This window comes from Coenobita brevimanus, chromosome 34 (genome assembly GCF_032717465.1).
Source record: "Coenobita brevimanus isolate Jiangsu-jjx chromosome 34, ASM3271746v2, whole genome shotgun sequence".
Lineage (NCBI taxonomy): Eukaryota > Metazoa > Arthropoda > Malacostraca > Decapoda > Coenobitidae > Coenobita > Coenobita brevimanus.
The window spans coordinates 9,516,061-9,536,091 of record NC_136987.1 but is presented as its reverse complement, the minus strand read 5'-3'; positions in this window follow the sequence as shown (position 1 = coordinate 9,536,091).

Sequence of the window (20,031 nt, the reverse complement as noted above, 5' to 3'; positions counted from 1 at the left end):
TGAAGCCTATTAACGTCTCAATCAACGATCAACGAACAAATTACAATAAAAACAATCTACATTCACCAGCAACGCTCAATTTGGTGACTTCACGCAATCACAAGTAACAAGAAACACACACACACACACACACACACACACACACACACACACACACACACACCGCTCGCTGGCACAGTGGTAACGTTCTCGCTTGCCATCTGGTAGACGGGAGTTTGCGCCTCGCTCAGGATGTGAAAAGTTTCACTGACGAAGTGGGTGGTTACTGTCCCCCTAGAGCAAGGGGACGGGTGTGTGGGTGTGTGAAGGTTACAGCCTTGCCCTTAGATCGGACTAAATGAGCTCTCAGCTCCCTTCCGGGAGGGTAATATGCTGACGATCACGACCGTCAAGTGATTCTGACCGACCCGATGAATTACACACACACACAAAACAAAGCAGAGAGCGAGAGCTGGCTGAGCATCAACGCAACTTAACTTCGCCCCTAACCGCTCCTAACCACGTCAACCAGAACTCCACAATTTACGAGAAACAGTAGCAACGATATACTACGTCTATAGAAAACTCTACAAGCCTACAAGTTAATCTCAACAAGTAAGGAAAATCAAATACTACAAGTTAAGAAGAAGAAGAAGAAGCGAACAAGGAAGTGAGGGAACTGTGTGACAGCTGAGTTAAACAGCACACCATCTACTCACCACAACCTCCACCACCTTTCCCCACCACCATCATCTTTTCCAGCACAACTATCAGAGTGAGGCACCAACTCAGCAGTGTCATCGTTTGCTAAGAGCATCATAATACGTCAATCAGTCCAAATACCTGACAACACCAGCCGGCCATCCTGCACCTGCCTATCTGCCTGCCTGCCTGCCAGCCTGTCTGCCTACCCCGCAGTGTTGACAAGGATTGCTGATGCAGTCGTGCCAGGACCCTGACCTACCTCAACCAAAACCTACCAACACCCTTCAGCCAACATCATTATCATCACCACTACTACAATCACTATCAGTGAGCCGAACATTTACTCTATTAGTTATAAGTACTACTTCATTTATATACACCCTTACGTATATACACAGTTATAGACAATATATATCCTTACATCAACATATAATACATACATAAGAAAATTTCTTGAGATCAGAGAATTAAAATATAAGTACAGTCATAAGAAAAAGTATCGTTACCCTCAGGACTGCTCGATGTTAAACGAACGTTAGCTGGGCTTGTAGGCGGGTCCTTGCTGTTCGCCCCTCCCCTATCTAGTGTTGCCATATCACAATCCCATTACAAGAGTTGGAATAATGAGCAAGAATGAGCCACCTGGCGGGGAAATATATAGGACGTGTTTCCGTTACCCTGAGCGCCCCGCCGGGGATTAATAATGAAACTCGGCAAGTTTATTATTTTCCTACCGTTCAACACTTATTATATATACAATACAACAAGTAAATTGTTTATAATGGTATTTAATCTGTACGCATCGACTGTGTGTGTGTGTGTGTGTGTGTGTGTGTGTGTGTGTGTGTGTGTGTGTTCATACCTAATTGTTCTTGCCTAATTGTATCTTTACAGGAATGACTCAAGCTCGAACCGTCCCGTGTCTTAAACCATATTTATCGTACATATCCTTAAATTTGTGAATTGTTTTGGCACACACTATTTCATTCGGTAGTGCATTCCATTGATCAATTGCTCTGTTTGGGAAACTGAATTTCCTTACGTCTTTATCACCTCTCTTCTTATGCAATTTTTTGCAGTGTCCTCTTGCTGATGCTTCTCCATATGTTAAGTAATCATTTATGTCTATTTTCTCCTTTCCTGATATGCATTTATATAGCATTATCATGTCACCTCTTTTCCTTCTCTCCTGTAGTGTTGGTAGATTCAGTTTATTTAGTCTTTCTTCGTAGCTTAGGTCCCTTAAGCTTGGTATCCATCTTGTAGCGGCCCTTTGAACTTTTTCAATCTTGTCTATGTGCTTTTTGAGATGAGGACTCCAGACTACTGATGCATATTCCAGGGTTGGTCTAATGAATGATGTTATTACCCTTCTTAGCATGTCTTCATTTATGTCTGTGAATGCTATTCTCATATTTGCAAGTAGTGTATACATGTTCCGTACCTTCTCGCTGATGTGGTCAGCCAGAGATAGTCTGTTATTGATAATCACACCTAGGTCTTTCTCTCTTTCTGATGTGTATAGGGTTTTATTTGCTAACTTATAATCCCAATCAGGTCTTTTCCACTTTTACCAAACTTGATTACATGACACTTGTCCACATTGAATTCCATTTGCCATGTACTAATCCATTCATGAAGTTTAATTCTTCTTGTAGCTCTTTACAAGAGTCTGTGTTAGTAATTCTCCTTTGTATTTTTGCATCATCTGCAAACATATTCAGATAGCTCTCATTTCCAGTGTTACTGTTTATATCATTTATATACACTAAAAACATGATTGGTGCCAGCACTGAACCCTGTGGTACTCCACTAGTCACTTCTTTCCATGATGAGTAGTTTCCTCTTAGTACTGTCCTCATTTCTCTTTTTATGAGAAAGTCTTGCATCCAACAAAACAGTTTGCCTCGAATTCCTCCTTGATGGTACAGTTTCCATAAAAGTCTTTGGTGTGGTACTGTGTCAAAAGCTTTCTTGAAATCTAAATAGATACTGTCCACCCATCCTTCCCTTTCCTGTATTGTGTTTGTTACTCTGTCATAGTAGCTCAACAGATTAGTAACACATGATTTTCCTTTTCTGAAACCAAACTGTCTTTCTGTTATCATACTGTGTTCTTCTAGATGATTTACCCAAGCTTTTCTTATAAGTTTTTCTAATACCTTGCTTACAACACTGGTCAGTGATACTGGTCGGTAGTTGTGTGGATTTTGTCTATTTCCTTTCTTGAATAAGGGGACAATATTTGCTTTTTTCCAAATATCAGGTAGTTTACCTTGACTCAAGGATTTCTTGAAAATTAAAAATAATGGTTTACTTAACTCCTTTGCACATTTTCGTAATACCCAACATGAAATTTCATCAGGACCACTTGCTTTTCCTCTGTCTAATCTACTTAACTTCTCCTGTATTACTTTTTCTGCTATTTGTATATCTGGTAGTATGTGTGGACATGCGTGTTCCACATAGTCCCTCTCAAAATTTTTTTCTTCTGTAAAAACTAATTGGAAATTCTTATTTAGTGCTTCACAAATATTTTTCTCTTGTGTATAAGTGATTCCCTCGTCCGTAATGGATTGTATTATACCTTTTACTTTAGTTTTGCTTCTCATATAGCTGTAAAACAGCTTTGGTTGATCACTACTTTTATTTATTATATCCTCCTCAAACTGTTTTTGGGCTTCCCTCCTTATTCTTGTATAGTCGTTTCTTGCCTGATTGTAATTATTATACGCCCTTTCACTATTGTGTCTTCTGTATCTATTCCACAACAAATCTCTTCTTTCTTTTGATTTTTTACATTCTGTATTGAACCATTTCTGTATTTTCTTATCTCCTTCTTTGTGCTGTGGGATGTACTTCTGGACTCCTATTTCATAAAATTCACAAAAATTTTTATATACAGCATTTTAATCTTGTCCTCTAAGCTCATTTTCCCAATCAACTTCTAAGAAATACTTCTTTAGGACTTGATAATTTCCCTTTTTATAGTTTAGGCTCTTTTTGTAACTATCATTGCTGTTTACTATGTCATAGGCTATCCTGAAGTTATTATTTAGTACTGCATGATCGCTTTTGCCGAGTGGAGGGTGATATATTAAACTGTCAATATCATTTTCTTGCCTTGTAAATATTAGATCTAGCACTGAAGGTACATCAAGTCCTCTTTTTCTGGTGGTTTCCCTCAAATGTTGCGTTAAGAAAAACTCTTGTACGAGATCCAGGAGCTTTTGGTCACAACAGCTTTCTTGGCTATTCATATCTAGAGTATTCCAATTTATATTTGTATTGAAGTCCCCAGTTAGTATAATTCTTTCCGATTTCTCTTCCATTTTATGTAGCAATGATCTTACACTCTGAACTGTACTCTCTGCCAGGTCCTCATATTCGTCTCTTTCCCATGTGTTTGATCTGGGTGGCATGTACAAATTGACTACAATTACTTTACCTTCAGATGTGTCGATCTCTACTGCAATCAGTTCTATTTGTGATGGTATATCTAGTTTTATTTCCTTGACTTTTAGATTTTTCTTAGTTAATATTATAATTCTTCCTCCTTTTTTTAAATATCTGTCTCTTCTTCATATATTGTATTCCTCTAAGTTTAGTATGTCATTTGATATCCTAGGTATTAATTTTTTTTCAGTCAGGCATATTATTTGTGGTTCATTTTCTCTGACATAATCATTCATCTCTAGTAATTTAGATACCATTCCATCCACATTTGAATACATCAACTTTATCATCTTGTTTATATACTTGTCATGACATAGTTCTACTACCTTCCTCCTTTTTCTTCCATCCTGTTTGTGTATCACTTTCGTACCTGCAATCCTATTACTTTGTAAAAAAATTTCTTCTTCTCCTCTTCTGATCTTCCCTCATTTTTTGTTTTTGCTTCCTCCCTTTTCTGTTTCAGTAATTCCAGTTCCTCTTGTGTTAGGCATCTTTTTATCCATACATTTTTGTACTCCTCTTTTTCCTTAAGATTCTTTGCATTTTTTAGTATCTCTTCCACAGTGTTTACACTCTGGAAAGTCACCTTTAGAGGTCTTGTCTTGCTTTTCTCGTATTTCCCTAACCTTTTGTGTTCCTCTATGTCTTTACTACAGATTTCCTCTAATACTTCTTTCAGTAAGCTCATTACATTTGCCATCTCCTTTTTGTCTCTTGTGATCTTGTTTTTAACTTCTTCCTCTTCTATACCAGTGATTACAATTGATTTGTTTATCTCTACTGAATCTCTGACTAACTTTGGATTGTTTTGGATTATTCTTTTCACCTCCTTTTTAATGTTTTTTTCCTCCACCCTTGTTTCTAAGTCTTTCTTTACTTTCATCATTTCTGCATACGTGGTTTCTACATCATTTTTGTAGCTTTGCACAGCTTCATTCACTTGTGTTATCTTTTCCTCAATATCACTGCTCTGGTCAATAAGACTACTAACTTGCCTAATTGTCTCTGTGTCATTTTTGAACTCTTCCATAACACTCTCGTGATTGACTACTGTACTTGCCATTTCACTCATTTTCTTCCTAAGTGTACTCAGTTCCACTGTTAGTTCACTGATGGTTGTGTCTTTCTTATTGGCCTCCCTTCTTAGTTTTTCTATTTCTTCCTTTTGCAAGTGCATCTGCTTCTTTATTTCATCAATTTCATTTTTAAAAGCCATTTCTAGTTTGTTTACACGTTCAACCAGTCTATTGTGGGTCTCTACTTCAACCAGTTCTTGGTAGAAATCATCATTTTGCTTTTTACCTTTATCCCTTTTCTTTTCCAAATTTGTTTTACTGAAGTATGTATCCATTTTGCAATACTTAAAGTGTGTGTGTGTGTGTGTGTGTGTGTGTGTGTGTGTGTGTGTGTGTGTGTGTGTGTTTGTGTGCGTGTGTGTGTGTGTGTGTGTGTGTTTAACGATAGCCTAGCAGGGATGCACGAGTTCATTTGCTTGCTTTAGATGGGTGGTTAAATGCTTCAGATGGATGCTTCAGACGTCTAGAGGCTGTTTTCGAAGCAGGGGGTGGGTATACAAAATATTAAAGCAATGAGACTGAACATGTATTATTACTTTCCTTCTACTCAACATGTATTATATATAGAAAGCAATACATATCTATTACTAAAATGCCCGCCGCCAGACCTCCCACCTTGCCACCCCCCACCCCACCACCGGGCCGCTACCACACCACCACCCCAGGAGGACACAACGGTGGGGCTAGTGACCCAGGTCAAGAAGGTCACTGGGACACTACTGTCCTGAGCCCCTGTTCCCCGCAACTGCCCCAACACCAGGTGACCGGAGAAAGTCAACTACCTTGCGGGCGGGACAACCATCGTCAGAATTGGGGTGGGACTGAACAAGATGACGTCCCAGGTAACACCGTGTTGACGGCTGTTGTTACACCCTCAAGGGCAGGAGGCCCAAGGCTACTGCCTAAAGAGTGTACCAGGGTAGAGAGACCCTCGGCTACGGCCTTAGTACACTCCGGAGAGAGAGTTGCCCCTGTGCATCCCTCTCCTGCTGTTCTATCCTATGGGAGCAACACCGTGCCGGCAGCCCCTGTACGTGGCGGGGAAGGAGCGGCCGCTGTATGCCCTTCAGTTGCTTCTCGTCGAGAAGATCAGCTCCCGGCTACGGCCAAAGTACGTACCAGGGTAGAGAGGCCCTTGGCTATCGTATGTGCAGCTTTTCCCTACTACGGGAGCAACACCGCCCCGACGGCCCCTGTACATGGCGGGAAAGGAGCAGCCACTGTACACCCTTCAGTTGCTCCTTGTAAGGCGGGTAGGTTTACGGCCCCGGCCAAAGCACGTATCAGGGTAGAGAGGCCCTTGAAGATAGCATCAGTACGTACCGGAGACAGTGTGGCCCCTGTGCCCCCTACTCCTGCTTTTCCCTACTACGGGAGCAACACCGCGCTGACGGCCCCTGTACGTGGTGGGGAAGGAGCGGCCACTGTACACCCTTCAGTTGCTCCTTGTATGACGGGTAGGCTCACGGCCACAGCCAAAGTACATACCAAGGTAAGGCGACCCAAGGCTCCGGCCTCAGGACGTACCGGAGAGGACACGGGCTACGTGAATCCTTCTCCTGCCTCTTCCCCCTGTGGGAGCCCTTCGTCACCACCCGGGAGTGTTGCCCCGGAGGTGTCGCTGGAGTGGTGGCAAGGCCCGATACCGGACCTACCTCCTACTCCTGGGAGATCCTTGTTCCTGCCCGAGACCCGACGGAGGAGTTGCCGCAGCCCAGCCCTGTCAGCGCCTCTCCCCATAGGCGCCCGCAGTCCCAGGACCCCCAGGCCAGACCCACAGGCTCCCAACAAGGGCAACCCAGGCTCCCTCACCACACGGAGCCAGAGACGACAGGCCCGACTCCTCCAGCTGTTCGGCCCCAGTCCCGAGGGTCACCTCTCAGGTCGAGGCCCCCAGACAGGAGGGCCTCCCTGCACCTCACCGACGAGTGGGACCCGGAAAGTGACTCCCCTGCGGGTAGTATATTGCCCTCTGCAGGCCGGGTCCCCCTAGGGTTCTCCCCTCACGCCCCTGCTACGGAGTGACCATTACCCAGGAGATACAGGTAAATAGTGATGCCCCTTGTGCCGAGAACAAACCAGGGGAAATAACAGTGAACAGTGACCGAGTGAAGACCAGTGTAAAACCAGTGACAGTTACTATTAGTCCAAAAGGACTCAGTGCCCAGCAGGACAGAGAATGAACATTAACGTAATTGTATGAGCCCCAGTAAAAGAACTTTCAGTTACTGAATAAAGACAAGGGTGTGCGAGCAAATCAAAAGCCTGTGTGTAAGTGTCGCCGCGACTAAGTGACTGTGTCAAGTGTCGCGATACGCACCCTGTCTTATTTATAGTAGTATTTCCCCCACGGACTTCTAATCTTGTTTATTCCCTTTGTTTTCGACTAAGTGTATATCCTGCCTAAAAGTGATATACAGGTATTAACATATATCATTCAGGACATTAATGTATGTTCATTGTATTGTGTACTAAGCGTGACTGTATCTTGTGGTGTTGAAGGTTAACTCTGTGTCCCTGTCTCCTGTATCTCAAATATCACTCTGTGTTTTATTGTAACGGTTAGAATTAAGGCAATAGATGTGTTAAGGTATACTGCCTGGTTTTTATGTCCTGTTCCTTTGTGGGTGCTTTACTTCCGGTCCGGAAAGAGGACCCCGCTTCAGTCGCTAGTGTTTTTGGGACGAGAAGTCGACCTAAAAACACCAGGATAACACTGGTGGCAAGCGGTGGTTTTGGATCTGAGTAAAAGCACGGAGGAACGATAAAAGGAAACTTGCACAATGGCAGCCAAACCGCACATTCAGTTGCCGAAATTCAACCTGGACCAATGTGACAAAAACCCCTCTTAGACATAGGGTTCGACCCGGACAAAGAAAAGATTGCAGGCACATTGCCTAACCTGGGTAAAATAATCGCCACTGTCGCACCAAAAATCGTCCCAGAACTGACATGGGACCAATTCTCACAAATTGTGAGACAGGCTTTCATGCCTTCCATAGGCAGAGTTGTCGCTCTCTCTCAACTTGATGCCCTCACCTACGACGGTAACCTAGACGACACATTCGTCCAGGCTCGGCGCCTCGTCAGTGCCGCTTATCCCGAGGCAACCACAAATACTCGGGATATACGCACATTCAATGCCCTGCTGAGGATTCTCTCTAGCACTGTCAGGGAGCATTTCTCCATCTATGATCCCTCGGGGAACATGGACCAGGACCTGCAACTCGTCAGATGTCTCCTCACTGCCCGTCCCATACCACAACCACTGCACACGGTGACAAGATTCCCCACAAACCAGAACCCCCCACCAAAACCAAAACCGCTGCCTCACCAGCCACCCACGGAGCCGCCTCCTACTACGCCCAGGGCTTACCTGCAGAAGAAACGCCCCAACCCCAGGGATCAAGGCAACCTCATCACGATAAATCCTTGGGAGTTTACGGCTTGCAGTCGCACCTGCCCCCTGCACGACATAAGAGAGCAGCTCAAGGCAAGGAGGCGCAGGAGTTTTAACCAAGGACGTAAGAAAGTTACCCCCTGGGGTAGGGGGGTTTTCAAGAATACTCCCCCAGTATCCCTGCTTGTCGTAAAAGGCGACTAAAAGGGTTGGCGGAGGGTTAGTGCCCCTCCCCGGAAAACAACTAACTAAAAAAAAAAAAACAAGAAGCCTCGGACAAGGACTGACCAAACGATGACGACCCAGGACCGGACAAAGGACTTGGTAATGAGTACATGGAATGTAAGAGGAGCGAATGATGAGGTGAAAGAGAGAGAGATTGTCCAGGTGCTTGAGGGTGCGAAAGTGGATGTATGTGAAATAACTGAAACAAAATGGAGAGGAGAAAGTGTGAGAGAATGGTAGTATGGATGGGGTATATGTGCAGGAGTAGATGAGAATGAGAGGGCAAAGGAATGAGTGTGTATAGTTGTGCGTAAAAGATGGAAGAAGAGCATAAGACAGTATGGATCAGTTGGGTCAAGGATTGTGTGGGTAAAGTTGAAAGTTGGAATACAAATGTGGGCGATTGTGTGTGTGTATGCGCCAACGCAAGATCGTGCTAGAAGAGTGAGAGAAGAGTTCTGGACAAATGTGGAAGTGTGCATGGAAAAGTTTGGAAGGAATGAGAGAGTGTTTTTTATTGGTGATATGAATGGTAAAGTTGGTAATGTGAAGGTGGATGGAATAGTTGGTGAGTGGGGTGTGCCTGCCGAGATAGATGAGAATGGGAGTGCGTTAGTGGACATTTGTGCTGGGAGGGGTTGGTGATAGCCAATACCCTCTTCAGGCATGAAATGATCCACAGGTATACATGGCGAGTGATGAGAAGGGTGGGTGGTGAACTGAATGAAAGGAAGGCAATGATTGATTATGTGTGTGTGGATGAAAGGATGCGAAGATGTGTAAAGGATGCAAGAGTGTATAGAGGTTGGGGGAGTGGACTTTCTGACCACTACTTGGTGGTGGCCAGAATTAGGATGCAAGTGAGATGGAGGAATAGAAGAAGGGAAAGACGAGAGGAAGGAGTAGTTGCAAGGAGAGTGGAAAGGTTACAAGAGGATGAGAAAAAGGCAGAGTATAAGAGAGAAGTGGAGGAACGATTGGGCAAATATGAATTGGAGCAGATGGGAGACGTGGAAGGTGTGTGTAAGATATTTACAGAAGAAATATGTGCAGCATGTGATGTGGTGTGTGGAAGGAAGAGAAGACGGAGGAGGGTGCAAGGAACAGCGTGGTGGACTGAAGAGGTGAAACAGGCTGTGGCACAAAAGAAGAAAGCATACAATGAATGGATGAGAAATAGGGGTGTGGAAGAAGTTGAGAGGCAGAAGAGAGAGTTATATGTGGAAAGGAAGAGAGAGGTGAAAAGATTAGTAAGAGAGAGTAAGAAGAGAGTGGATGAGGAATTTGGAAGGAATTTGAGTGTAAAGTGGAGGGACTGTAAGAAAATGTTCTGGAGAGAAGTGAAAAGAGTAAGACAGGGTGGAAGTGAAGTTAGCAGGGGAGTGAAAGATAAAAATGGTAGATTACTAGTGGAGAAAGGAGAAAAAGTGAGCAGATGGAAAGAACACTTTAAGGAATTGTTGAACGTAGAGGATGGAAGTAATGCGAGTATAAGTGGCTGGGGAATGGCTGGGAGAAGGAGGGAGGTGAGAAGACAGGAAGAAATCAGTAGGATAGAAGTTGTGGAAGCAATGAAGAAAGTTAAATCGGGGAAAGCCCCAGGAATTGATGGAGTGTGTGGTGAAATGCTGAAGCATGGGGGAGAGATAGTAGTAGAATGGATGTGGAAGATGTGCAGATTGGCCTGGGAGGAAGGTAGAGTCCCGGAGGATTGGAAGTCAGGTATAATTATTCCCTTGTACAAAGGAAAAGGGGAAAAAGAAGTGTGTGGTAATCATAGGGGCATTTGTCTTCTTAGTATAATACGAAAAGTGTATGGTAGGATACTTATAGACAGAGTTAGAGAAAGAACAGAGAAATTAGTTGGAGAAGAACAGGGAGGCTTTAGGAAGGGAAGAGGTTGTGTAGATCAGATATTCATTCTTAGATCTTTAGTGGAAAAATTTCTAGAGAAGGGAAAGAAGTTGTATGCGGCTTTCATGGATTTGGAGAAAGCATATGACAGGGTGGATAGACAAGGATTGTGGAAAGTGTTAAGAATATATGGAGTAGATGGGAAGTTGTTGAATGCTGTGAAGAGTATGTACGATGGTGCGAAGGCTGCATTGCGTGTAGATGGTGAACTAAGTGAATTTTTCTCTTTGAAAGTTGGTTTGAAACAGGGATGTGTCATGTCTCCATGGTTGTTCAATCTGTACATGGATGAGGTAATAAAAGAGGTACAAGGTAGGGTAGTGGATGTTGGAGTGGCCGTGGTGAGAGAGGATAGTGTTTGGAAACTCCCTGTACTGTTGTTTGCAGATGATACTGTGTTGTTGAGTGAAGACGAAGGGGAGCTGCAGGGCTTGGTGGATGAGTTTGGGAGAGTGTGTAAGAAACGGAACCTAAAGGTGAATGTAGGGAAGAGTAAAGTGATGGTCTTTGAGAGAGGTGAAGTTAGTGAATGTACAGCGAGGTTAGATGGTGAGGAATTGGAAAATGTGAGTACGTTTAAATATTTGGGTAGTGTGATGAGTAAGGATGGAGGTTTGAAGGGTGAAGTGCTTGAAAGGGTACAGCAGGGAAGAAAGGTTGCTGGCTCTTTGAAAGCAGTGATAAGAAACAGGGAAGTGAGCATGGAAGTGAAAAAGTTACTACATGACAGTATTGTGATACCAACTCTAACGTACGGAAGTGAAGCTTGGACATTGTTGGAAGGACACAAGTCAAGAGTGAGAGCAGTGGAAATGAGTTATTTAAGAGGAGCCTGTGGAGTCACGTGGAGAGACAGGCTGACGAATGAGGATATAAAGGAGCATTGTGGTGTGGATGTGGATGTGATAGGAAGCGTTATGAGGAACACACGGAGGTGGTTTGGCCATGTGGAGAGGATGGAGGGTGAAAGACTGACGAAGAGAGTGTATGTGAGTGAGGTGGAGGGGGGAAGAGGGAGGGGGAGGCCGAGGATGAGATGGAGGGATGGGGTGGAGAGGTATATGAGAGAGGGGGGTGTGAGTTGGGAGCAGGGCAGTGAAATGGCGGGGGACAGGGCGACTTGGAGGCGATTTGTTTGTGGCCACCCCAAACGGGATTGAGGCGTCTGGCAATAGATAGATAGATAGATAGACGTAAGAAAGTCTCCTCCTTGGATGACGACGCCCCGGAAGATGACGCTCCGCCACTAGCCTTCCCAGGACCGGACGACGAGGAACTCGACGACCATGCCCAACCTCAGCAGATGGATTTTTAGGCCCGCTCCCGCACCTCCCCACGGTGGCGGGGGCCACCTCGCACAGCTACAGACCCCCAGTCTACAACAAAATTTGGCTGAATGGGGTCAAGGCACGACTACTGGTAGACACGGGAGCAGCCATGTCATGCCTCTACTCCCACTTCTACTTCCGCCACACCTCTGCCTTCGGCCCTCTTCTCCCCACCTCAGCCAACCTCGTAGACGCGGGGGATGGCCCCCTACCCATCCGCGGGGAAACACGGGCCCTTCAAACCAACACTCACCAACGAGTATCCACCAACCACCCATTCATCATATTTGATTCCACCTGTAATCAGTATGATGGATATCTTGGGCTGGACCTCCTCCAAAAACTCCACGCGACCATTGACTGTCATCAGCGCCGCCTCCACTTCAGTCCAGCCCACCCCAACCAAGCATCAATCAACAAGAAAAAATCTGGAAGAAAAAAGAACAACACCACCACCTCCCCCACACCACCCAGACACACACACTCCCCGGACACTCACCTGCCCCAACCCACCTGTACATATGACCCCAACCCAACCTCACTCAACACCTCACTTCATCCCCCTCCATCCCCACCCCCCACTCCACGTCTTCTGGACCCCTCCCCATCTTTTCCTGCCACTATCACTTCCACAATCATCATTCCACCCCACCACGAAGCTTGGGTAAAACTTAACAGACCCTCATGTACCTCCGTCCTTTTTTCATCATCCATACCCACCGGACCACTCTCCTCCTGTTTAGTGTCCCCCACCTTCCTTCCCCCACATGCCCATGAGATCCGTATCGCAAACCTCGCCACAACACCAGTAACTCTACCGCGAGGACTTATCATTGGCGACACGGAAGAAGCCGAACCATGCCAAGCACCACCTCCTGATCATCCCACTCTCCCCGACTTACCATCACATCTATCCCCTTCCCAAACCAACAGCATCCGACAACTCCTCCTGGACTTTCAGGACCTATTCTCCTCCGGCCCAACAGACCTTGGCCACACTACTTATCTCAGCCACGAGATACATACGAACGGACCTCCCATTCGCCAACCATCACGCCGAAAAAATCCGAAACAACGGGCAGAAGAAGACTGGCAGGTCCAGGATATTCTTGATGCCGGTGTTATCTCCAACTCCACTAGCCCGTGGTCCTCACCTGTTGTACTCGTGCGAAAGAAAGACGGGACCATGTGTTTTTGCGTCGATTACCGCAGAGTGAACGACGTTACTATCAAAGACGCTACGCCCCTACCCAGGATTGACGACTCGCTTGACTCCCTGCATGGATCGACTTGGTTCTCTACCCTAGATCTGCAATCAGGCTATTGGCAAGTCCCCATCCACCCAGATGACAAGCACAAGACTGCCTTCTCAACATCGAACAGAAAGCATTACGAATTCAACGTTCTTCCCTTTGGACTCTGCAACGCCCCCCCCACATTTTCCCGCCTAATGGAGTCTGTTCTGAGCGGGCTAACCTGGGAGACTTGATTGGCGTACCTAGATGATGTCATCGTTTTCAGTCACACCTGGGCCAACCACCTCCACCACCTCAAACAGGTTTTCCAACACATACGCCAGACTGGGCTCAAACTGAAACCCACAAAGTGCGTCTTGGCCGAAAGATCAGTCTCTTTCCTTGGACACCTAATTAATGCTGAAGGCATCACCCCTGACCCAGACAAACTACGTGCGATCGCCGACATCCCCCTACCTCGCAACGTACACAAAACTAGAGCCTTCCTAGGTCTATCTTCATACTACAGGCGGTTTGTAAAAGGATTTGCAGACATCGCCAAACCCCTACACAACCTAACAAAGAAAGGCGAACCATTCATATGGACAGAACCAAGGAAAACTGCATTCACCACCCTCAAGTCCAAGTTGACCTCTGCCCCCGTCATCGCTTTCCCAGATTACAACCTCCCATTCCGTCTATATACCGACGTTTCGCTCATTGCCACAGGGGCTGTCCTTGCCCAAGTGCAAAACAGCCGCAAGCATATCATCGCCTGTGCCTTCCGAGAATTACCCCCCAGACTCCTACTCCTACTCCTTCTCACCTCCACACTCCACCTTACCAACGGCCAGCCCACCCCCCAACACACCCGATCCCGACACACCACCACCACCGCCTACACCACTGCCACCGCCCAACACCGCCATATCCTCACAGCCCACAACTCACCTCCCTACCACCTGTCCACCCACCACCTCCCGCACCACACCGTCTCCACCGCCTACATCACCACCACCGCCCAAAGCCACCACCTCCTCACAGCTCACCACTCACCACCCTACCACCTGTACACCCACCATCCCCCTCCCCCATGACCATTCTCATTATACGCACCACACTGCATCCCCACTTGCCTCCCACCCTAAAGGCCGCACGCCCTCACCACCGCCACGTCCACAACCACCCTCACCACCCACACCCACACTCACTACCACCACCACCAGATCAGGATGCCTTTCACGCCCACCCTCCAGGTACACTCCAACACCACCTCCCATTGCACGCCCATCCCGCCACCCACCACCATGAACCCCCCCTACCCCAAACACCTCCCCCATAACCCTCTCCCTCCACCAAGCACGATGGAATCCTCCCATGTCCCAATTCCCCAAGGTACAACGTTCCTCCCACCGACCCATCCCCCATAAAACCACCAATCTCCCATCACTCTCCAGCATTCAACTTCTATCTCCTCACCAGGCACCATTCCCCGAGATGAAAGTCACCAGGGTGCACTGGCTACCCCACGACCGCCCACATGTCAAAATCCGAGGGACCCCCCACCTTCTCTGCCTCCTATGCTGGACTGACCACCCATCCTCCCTCCGGCTCACTCTCAACCCCCACCAGGAGCCTAACACCTTCACCTACCACTGGGTCAGCCTCCTACAACGCCTCACCCCGGCCCACCAGACATCCACCTCCACGACATACCACCTCCAGTCACGGGGTCGTGACTTTTCCACCACGGAGGGTGGTAAAATGCCTGCCGCCGGATCTCCCACCTCTCCACCCCCCACCCCACCACAGGGCTGCTACCACACCACCACCCCAGGAGGACACAATGTTGGGGCTAGTGACCCAGGTCAAGAGGGTCACCGGGACACTACTGTCCTGAGCCCCTGTTCCCCGCAACTGCCCCAACACCAGGTGACCAGAGAAAGTCAACTACCTTGTGGGCGGGACAACAATCGTCAGAATTGGGGTCGGACTGAACAAGATTCAGTCCCAGGTAACACCGTGTTGACGGCTATTGTTACATCCTCAAGGGCAGGAGGCCCAAGGCTACGGCCTAAAGAGTGTACCAGGGTAGAGAGACCCTCGGCTACGGCCTTAGTACACTCCGGAGAGAGAGTTGCCCCTGTGCATCCCTCTCCTGCTGTTCTATCCTACGGGAGCAACACTGCACCGACTGCCCCTGTACATGGCGGGGAAGGAGAGGCCACTGTACGCCCTTCAGTTGCTTCTCATCGGGAAGATCAGCTACCGGCTATGGCCAAAGAACGTACCAGGGTAGAGAGGTCCTTGGCTATCATACGTATAGCTTTTCCCTACTATGGGAGCAACACCGCGCCTACGGCCCCTGTACGTGGCGGGGAAGGAGCGGCCCCTGTACGCCCTTCAGTTGCTCCTTGTAAGGCGGGTAGGTTTACGTCCCCGGCCAAAGCACGTACCAGGGTAGAGAGGCCCTTGAAGATAGCATCAGTACGTACCGGAGAGAGTGTGGCCTCTGTGCCCCCTACTCCTGCTTTTCCCTACTACTGGAGCAACACCGCGCCGACGGCCACTGTACGTGGTGGGGAAGGAGCGGCCACTGTACGCCCTTCAGTTGCTTCTTGTACGACAGGTAGGCTCACGGCCACAGCCAAAGTACGTACCAAGGTAAGGCGACCCAAGGCTCCGGCCTCAGGACGTACCAGAGAGGACACGGGCTACATGGATCCTTCTCCTGCCTCTTTCCCCTGTGGGAGCCCTTTGTCACCACCCGGGAATGTTGCCCCGGAGGTGTCGCTAGAGTGGTGGCAATGCTCGATACTGGACCTACCTCCTACGCCTGGGAGATCCTTCTTCCTGCCCGAGACCCAACGGAGGAGTTGCCGCAGCCCAGCCCTGTCGGCGCCTCTCCCCATAGGCGCCCACAGTCCCAGGACCCCCAGGCCAGACCCACAGGCTCTTGACAAGGGCAACTCAGGCTCCCTCACCCCACGGAGCCAGAGACGACAGGCCCGACTCCTCCAGCTGTTCGGCCCCAGTCCCGAGGGTCACCTCTCAGATCGAGGCCCCCAGACACGAGGGCCTCTCTGCACCCCACCAACGAGGCTCCGACTCGAGGGCCACCTCTCAGGTCGAGGCCCCTAGACAGGAGGGCCTCCCTGCGCCTCACCGACGAGTGGGACCCGGGCAGTGACTCCCCTGCGGGTAGTATATTGCCCCCTGCAGGCCGAGTCCCCCTAGGGTTCTCCCCTCACGCCCCTGCTACGGAGTGAACATTACCCAGGAGATACAGGTAAATAGTGACGCCCCTTGTGCCAAGAACAAACCAGGGGAAATAACAGTGAACAGTGACCGAGTGAAGACCAGTGTAAAACCAGTGACAGTTACTATTAGTCCAAAAGAACTCAGTGCCCGGCAGGACAGAGAATGAACATTAACGTAATTGTATGAGTCCCCCAGTAAAAGAACTTTCTGTGACTGAATAGAGACTAGGGTGCACGGGCAAATCAAAAGCCTGTGTGTAAGTGTCGCCGCGACTGACTGTGTCAAGTGTCGCGATACGCACCCTGTCTTATTTATAGTAATATTTCCCCCACGGACTTTTAATCTTGTTTATTCCCTTTGTTTTCGAGTAAGTGTATATCCTGCCTAAAAGTGACATACGGGTATTAACATATATAATTCAGGACATCAATGTATGTGCATTGTATTGTGTACTAAGCATGACTCTATCTTGTGGTGTTGAAGGTTAACTCTGTGTCCCTGTCTCCTGTATCTCAAATATCACTCTGTGTTTTATTGTAAAGGTTAGAATTAAGGCAATAGATGTGTTAAGGTGTACTGCCTGGTTTTTATGTCCTGTTCCTTTGTGGGTGCTTTACTTCCGGTCTGGAAAGAGGACCCCGCTTTAGTCGCTAGTGTTTTTAGGACGAGAAGTCGACCTAAAAACACCAACATAACAATTACACTGAAATTTACTAAGTTGGCTTGTTTCGACTGAAGTACTATCATACGTCTGGCATGGGCGCACGTCCTCATTGCCCGTCTGCATGTGTGTTGCCGACTTCAAACAATTCGATTATATTTTTATTTAATGATTTCGGTGCCGGATAATAAAGCATATTGTCTCTATGCACAGAGGCCAAACGATCTAATTAGCTTTTATTACCTCTAGCACAAATGTACCCCCTCCACAATATGTCTACCCCCGATGTATATATGTCCCCCCCCAATGCATACATGCCCCCAATAAATTTGCTAGGTCAGCATGCTCTCCCACGCCTGAAGACGGCGTTATTGCATCAGTTCTTACCAGACAGCCGACATGGGCAGACTGTTTTACTGAGAGCTTGTAATAAACTCCTTATCTAGCTGTTTGTACACGGAGTGTCTATCACCAAAGTATTGCAAGTTACATTTGCTAGCAGCGGTGTTTCGAACCATCACATTCTGACCGCCTCCTTGGAATTTTAGTGATACAAGATACATGACGCCTCGCATCTGCCAGCCTCGCCCCTCCTCCGTGCCTCTATACCTTGGCTGTGCTTTTCGAGTGTACCATTTTTCTCACCAATGCTCACCTCTCCAACAACCGCACCCATACGCCTTGATCCTGACCGCATGTGTCGCCGTCACCGACCTACGCACCTGTTGCACCTGTTCCCAGTACCTGTTCCGGACTCATCATAGCTCCTGCCCCCACGGTGCCACTTATCATTGTCTGCCCGCTGTCTGCCCACCACCATTCTCTGCATTTGCAATTCACCAGCTCTACACCTGCTTTGCGCCGACATCTGCCTCACCACCCACCACCGGCCTCCGCCATCGCCCGCATCTGGTCTGCATTACGGAGCCTCCTAAGACCGCCGCTCCCTGCCGGTGATTCATCGCAGCGTCTCTTCTCCTCTCCACCCAGCTGTCTCTCCACCTCCGCCCCCCCCCGTCGCCCCGCCCCGTCGCCCCGCCCCGCCCCAGCCCAGCTACGCCCAGCCACCCTGCACGTCATACATCTCGACACTCCCGTTTCTACTGTGTAACTATAGTATATCTTTCCTTTCTCTAGAGATTATCCTCGATTTTCTCTACAGATTGGTTATTGTAAATATTCCCTCTCATTTCCATTACCCCGTTTTCATCTTCACCTCCGTTATTTATACTCCATCTCATCCTTCGCATTTTATTTACACCATCCATGCCCGCACCTTCATTCATTTTCACACCTAGTGTATTCCATTCTCTCCTTGTTATTTATACATTTCCACCTCCGTATCCATCTTCATCCTTTCATCTTCCACTGCCGCATTAAATGTCATACTTTTCACGTCAACCGCTTACCACCAGCCCTCTCGACCCGGAAACATCATCTGCTCATACCCCGTCTGCCGACTCTAACACAATCACTCATTTACGAAGTGGCAAAGAGTACCACCGCCCTGTACCTGAGACTCCTGTTTCACTTCCCGCAGAATCACTTACTACCCGTCCTACCCTCGTAAATCCAGATACTTCCTCCTCTACTCCTGCCTCTGCTCTCCCCTCTTCTTCCTCTACTCCTTCCACTGTCATTATTTCTCCTGCCTCCCTTCATACCCCGTCTTCCTCGCCCTTAACTGCCACTGCCTTCTCTCTCTCGCACACCTCTCCTCCCGCCACTTCTGCACTTCCAGCCATGGCCAACCCCCCACAATCTATCTATCTCGACGATGCCAATCGTCCCAAATTTACCGGCCAGGATCCAACTTGGTCTGTCTATGATTTCCTCAGAGAAGTCAAAATAGAAATAAATAATAGACAAATTACCGAGGAATCGCTCAAAGTAGCTTACCTCCTCGGTCGCTTGCATCACGGTAAATCAGACATCGGATCCGCGATCTGTGCAGGACATTTCGATAGCATTCGTACCTTTGCTGATTTTCGTACGGAACTCATCAGCCTTTGTTGCCAGCATTCAAATTCCGCGTCTCTCATGGGATTCATTAATCTCCTAAACCAACTAGATGAGGACTTGCGCGTCCCAGCGCAATATGCCAAGCTCCGCGAAGCTGCCGCCGCCATGAAAGCAACTAGTAGCGAGATGCTCCAATTACTGGTAGGCACGAAATGGTTAGAAGACAAGAATGGCGTTCCAATGCTTTCACTCACCAACTTTGCTGACTTAATTGGTTACCTCAGATTCCTTCACTGGCTTACTCCTAAACAGCGAGAGCTAGCCTTGGAAATCGGTTTCAGTCCAGGAGATAAAATTATTCAGGTCACTAAAGCCATTCATGAAAGAACAGGTTCGAACTACATGCGTCAGGGCACCACCCAACCCTTGGCCTCCTCAGTCTGTCACATCTCCACTACCCCAGACCAATCTCGCTCCCGTCCCACCACACGCGGAAGACCTGCCACATATCGCTCTCTCACCGCAGGTCGTGATCAATCTAGCGCCCGACGGAACAGACAATCTTCGATTCTTTGCTGGTACTGTGGTCATCCTGGACATCGAGCATCCAGTTGCGACCGTACATACAGACGTCCTCACTCCCAAACCAGACAGCGCTACGCCTTCCCGCTCGCGTCGTCCACACTGCAAATACCACAAATCAAGCACGACTCACACCACTGAGGAATGTCGTTACCTCAACCGCCCACAGTCGGGCGAAGCGCCGCGCCCGTATCGGACCAATATCACGTAGAACCAGAAACCCAACTCCCCATCTGCCATGAAGGTC